Here is a 6032-nt window from a genome sequence, read left to right on the forward strand (position 1 = left end):
TAGGCTTCTGGGCTTATGCCGTGTCAAGAAAATAAGGTGAAATTCTTTACGTTTTGCAGAGAACTTTGCTCCGCGTCATCAGAAGAAAATCTCGACTGTCCTCGAGAAAGGCTTCTTGAGAAGAATTTCACCTTATTTTCTTGACACGGCATAAGCACAAAAGCCTATATCATGTCTTCTTCTTCTTCTTCTTTTATGACCACATAGGATCACTTTAGTCAGTCCGTCGTTCAGGTCTCTTTGAAGGGATTGTTCGGGCTTTGCGGTCCTCCCAGTCTATTGAAGAGTTACTTACAAAAACAAGCCCAATTTTACATAAACTCTAGTCCTGTTTCCAACAGAAGAACAAAGTGTGTTTCTTAAAGTGTTTTAGATTATACTGTATATATATATGGTTAACATTGTTTTTTTGAATTAATAAATGAGAAGGACTTTTCTCTACAGGATGAAGAAAAACTTTACAAAAAAAATTAAAAGTTTAAATGTATAATAAGAATATTCTCAGCGGCCAGTCTTGTCGCATTTTAATCTTAACGACTTTTTATGGCTGAAGATATCTCAAATATGAGATGAAACATGTCCCATGTTTTTACTATAAGAAAATAAATATGAAAAATAAAGTATATGTAATCTATATGATTACAAGTTGTATTGAATAGGTGGAACCTCAAGGCATCTGTCATACAATTTTCAAGTAATATCAAAGGGTTCTCACAAGAACCATAAGTGAAGGAAAATATGACAGCAATAATAATTCTGAAAGTTTGTAAGTTTGCCGAGGTTAATGCCAAGGTTACGAGTAGTGGAAGCCTTGACTTGCCTGTATGTGTTTTTTTTTCTTCACATAAAAATTATTTGACCTATAGTAGTTCAAATTTGGTAAGCTTATAGCTGATAACTTATAGCTGGTTAACATATAGGGCTACTTACTATCACTATGTACCGAAAGAAAACGTAAAGCAAGTCAAGAGGAAAATGAATGCTTGGGATCCTAAGTATTGAATACACTGCCTAAACGGTTAGTCCTATTGAACAATGGAGAGCACCTTGTGCACTTGAAATTTGTTTTCCCAGAAAAGAGTTTATATGAATTTTCTTTGAATCTCAAATAGTTTTCGAGAAGAAAAAAAGTTTTGTTGTGTTTTGGTGTAGGCTTTATCCTTGGTCTCTTTTGTCAGTTTCTTTCACGTAAAACTACTTGCCAGACCGTGTTCAAATTTGGCAAGTATACAACAGGAACCTTTGGTTAACATACAGGCTACTTACTATTACAGTGTACCTTAAGGGGGCCATGTGGGGAAATAAAATGTGAAGCAAATCATAGGAAAATGTATGTCCGGGACCCTTAAAAATAAATACCCTTCTTAAACGGTTAGTCCTATCAAACAGTGGAATCAGCAAATGTACTTAAAATTCAATTTCCTAGAAAAGCATTACCTTCAAAATTCTAACAGTATTCCAGAACAAAAGAAACTTTTCTGTGTTTTGCAATCACATTATCTCATACGTGGAGCATGTATTGCAAAGAAATATGAAGCAAGTCAAAGAAAAACGTTTGCCTGGTACCCTTAAAATTAAAAGAAGATTATTTTGAATTAAACACAGTAAACTAGATAGACATGAAATTGATGAGTTTAGAACAATCCTGAAGTTTGTTTTATCCAATCATTATTTTTCTTTTAACAACACAGTATATCAGCAAGAAGGTCTACCTATGAAAGTACCAATATAAATGATCTGTTATTGAACATTATAAATTTTCCAGCTAATTCATTCCTGGTTGTCAGCGTTTTGCCCCAGTGTGCTAAGTTGGGCTCATCAGTTGGTAAATAGCACACCCACCAAGTCGCATGGCTAGTGCACTATGAGAGACTTTGTCTCATTTCCAAAAATTGATGCCTGCCTGGCCATCAGATGATATAGATGTTGCCATTATTGCTTTTACGGACTGTACTTATAGACATGATACTGTATAGGCTTTTAGGCTTATGCCGTGTCAAGAAAATAAGGTGAAATTCTTAACGTTTTGCAGAAAACTATGCTCTGCGTCCTCAGAAGAAATCTCAACTGACCATGAGAAATGCTTCCTAAAACAATGACACTTTAAAATTTGGAGATTATAATACAAGTGGTAATGGTATGTTCATTCGCCACCAGATGGCCCCCAGGATGTGGCACAACACTAGCGTTCGAAGCGGAAGCTGACCGAGCAATTTTAGTGGCAGTGCCAAACACGGTTTTTAAATTGTGTTTGCGGAGGACCTTGGCAATTCGATCTGTGGTGTTGTGAATGTAAGGCAAGTAGGCAGTTCCCTTCACTTCTTCCTTCTATGAGCTTTGCTTGGTCATTTCTCTGGGATGTAGGGCTCTATGAATCTGCAAATCGCTGTAACCATTACCCCTGAACGCACTTTGAGCGTGTCCATCTCCACATGGATATGTGATGGCTCACAAATTCGTCTCGCCCTCTTGGCGAGTGTCGTGAGAATGCATTGTTTTTGTGCTGGATGGTGGTGAGAATCTGCATGAAGATAGCAATTTGTGCGGGTAGGCTTACGATAGATGGTATGTCCTAAGGAGCCGTCCGGTTTCTTGCTTACCAGAACATCCAAGAAAGGAAGGCATCTGTCTGACTCCATCTCCATAGTGAATTTTATTGACGGATGTTGCTGATTTAGGTGGTTTAGAAATAGATGAAGTTTCTCAGGACCTTCTGTCCAGACCATACATAGGAAAAATCGCACTAACAATAGGTCTGAGGGGAACATCTTTTTTTATGGATCTTAGGCAGTCCATATAATCTAGGTGGCACTGCATCCCCCGGGGACAGATGTTTAGCCTCCTCTTTTGGAATTGAAGATTGCCTTAAGAGCTTCAAAATGGCGTTGGACACACGAGTGGTGGGGTCACGTGAGCTCAGTCTGTAAACAGGCTCTGACAATATAGCCGAGATCTTATGCTTGTACTCGTCAGTGTCCATAACCACTGTTGCATTACCCTTATCAGATGAGAGAATGGTCAGTTCAGAATCATCTCTAAGTTCCTTCAGAGCTCTCCTTTCGCCTCTTGTTAATTTGGGCGCGAGTACAACAGCGGACCTTATGAATCTCACACATTTCTGTCGTAACACCTCAGCCTCATCTGTAGGTAGTTTGTGGATGGCTGCCTCAATGGAAGTAATTAACTCCTCAGTGGGAATTTCAGAGGGAGCGGACAGGGAAATTAAGACCCCTAGCTAGAACTGCCGTTTGGTTCTTGTCCAAGGATTTCTTGGAAAGATTGATGACAGTTTTACTAGGAACCGGTTTCATGCAAGAGACCGCCTGTTTCTGAGCTAGCCGGAGGAACTTCGATTTCTGTCTGAATGACACCTGGTTGAATTTTTGTTCAAACTGTACAGCAGTAATGCGATCGAAAGCCAACCACAATTCCCGAGAGAGAGTGTTGCTTAACAGCAGATGTACACGAAACAACTCTCAGGAGACTGAATCCAGTTCCCTACGAGTGTTATGCACTCTAGTTAAAATTGAAATAATTGATAAAGAGATTCAACCTATTCAATACAAAAAAATAAGAAATGTAGTGAATTACATTCCCATTTAATAATTGGTAGAAATGGTACCGGTTTCGACCCTAGTCCAGGTCATTGTCAGCTGATTAAGACGAAAAACAATGCATAGGATCAGTAGAAGAGGCAATATAAAAATGAAATGGGGGTAGACACTGTAAAATTTAGAAGAAGTAAAATGCAAATCACTCAAAAGAAAACAGTGCGCAATTCTCTGAGCGGTAGCATAGCACACGCAGCACTAGGCAAAGTCCCACAATGTTTACGAATAGCGGAGAACGGTTAAATGAGCCAGTTTTTAAATACTGTCAGGCATAAAGTCACATCACAATCGAACACGTACGAAGATCCATAATCGTGCAGGAGTTGAAGATGAGTAGATCCATTGAAGCAACTTGCCAGCTCCCGGTGATCAGCGCGACGCATTCAATACAATAATTATATTATATTTATCTATATACTTAGAATTCTATAGGAGCACAATTACTTATTCAATTATATTGAATTGTATTATATTTATCTATATACTTACTTTCCCACGACCGAGGAAAATTACTGGATCGTCAAGCTATTCTCCATTTTACTTTGGGCATTTGAAACCACAGTGCCTGATATTGTTTTGAGATGGATAGTAGGCAATGGTATCGTGATAAACGGGGTTAAAGGTCAGGTTGTGAGTTTCACAAATAAGAAAATTCCTCTCAGTTTTAATTACTGCATTGATGGCGTGAAAGTTCCATTTGGGGATCATTGTAAGTACCTAGGTGTTAATATGAGGAAAGATCTTCATTGTGGTAATCACATAAATATGATTGTAAATAAAGGGTACAGATCCCTGCACATGGTTATGAGAGTATTTAGGGGTTGTAGTAAGGATGTAAAGGAAAGGGCATAAAGTCTCTGGTAAGTCCCCAACTAGAGTATGGTTCCAATGTATGGAACCCTCACCAGGATTACTTGATTCAAGAACTGAAAAAAATCCAAAGAAAAGCAGCGCTATTTGTTCTGGGTGATTTCCGACAAAAGAGTAGCGTTACAAAAATGTTACAAAGTTTGTGCTGGGAAGACTTGAAAGAAATGAGACGAACTGTCAGTGAAGAGATGGGATGGAATGACATCAGTAGACGAATAAGTTTGAGTGGTGTCTTTAAAAGTAGGAAAGATCACAATATGGAGATAAAGCTGGAATTTAAGAGGACAAATTGGGGTAAATATTTGTTTATAGGAAGGGGAGTTAGGGATAGGAATAACTTATCAAGGGAGAAATTCAATAAATTTCCAATTTCTTTGCAATCATTTAAGAATAGGCTAGGAAAACAACAGATAGGGAATCTGCCACCTGGGCAACTGCCCTAAATGTAGATCAGTAGTGATTGATTTATATGTATGTAACACCTTTTTTGTTGCCATTGATGCTTTTACAGTCCATATTTATAGACATGATACAGGCTTTTGGGCTTATGCCGTGTCAAGAAAATAAGATGAAATTCTTTACGTTTCGCAGAGAACTTTGCTCTGCATCTTCAGAAGAAAATCTCAACTGTCCACGAGAAAGGCTTCTCAAAGGCTTCTGAAGATCTAAGTTTTCTACAAATCCTAAAGAATTTCAACTTATTTTCTTGACATGGCATAAGCCCAAAAGCCTATAGCATGTCTATAACACCTTTTAGTATTTAACTTTCATTCTTCATTAGGCTGAAGATGTCCCCAAGAGCGACAAAACTTGTACCTTTAACTTTGTTTTAAGAATAAATTTTTTTGTAAGTATTATACAGGTGGATCTTTTAATGTTAATATTTTTAAACTGTTCAAACTTGACAATATGAGCTAAACATGTCATATATTACTTGTAATCCTCTAAGTTGTTACGACAAATCTTCGTGATATGTCTTGGAACATACTGTTCATTAGGGAACTGTTTTACATGATATCTCTACGTAGGCCAATTATCCCATATATATTCCAATAACAACATATTAATATTAATCATTAATAATTTTTCGTTTGAATTTGCACTTATACAGATCCATATATTTAAAAAAACACTGTATTGCATTAATATTTCTGTCATGACTATATTAATATACTGTATTTTAACAACCAACATTCATATTTGCAGAAAATTGGCAAGCATGCTATGCATGAGAAGGACTATGTATGATGAAGAAAGGGACGTTATGTCCAATTTACTACTGTAATGCCTGAATGTTCTATACTGTCTTAATCTCCTCTATTTCCACTTGTCGGAGAAGTTAATTCTTAACCCACCTCTTTATTTCAGTAAGCTATATTACAGACTACATATATATTCTGAGATCTCTTTAGGAATAAAAGTAGATGCTTATAAGAACAACAGTGTATAATACTTAAGATACGACAGGGAGGAATATAAGGACTAAGGACTACACGAAAAAGGATCTTGTATATATTTAAGATCAAAAAATACAAAAACAGAATTTAGGAA

Source organism: Anabrus simplex, chromosome 1 (assembly GCF_040414725.1).
Source record: "Anabrus simplex isolate iqAnaSimp1 chromosome 1, ASM4041472v1, whole genome shotgun sequence".
Classification (NCBI taxonomy): domain Eukaryota; kingdom Metazoa; phylum Arthropoda; class Insecta; order Orthoptera; family Tettigoniidae; genus Anabrus; species Anabrus simplex.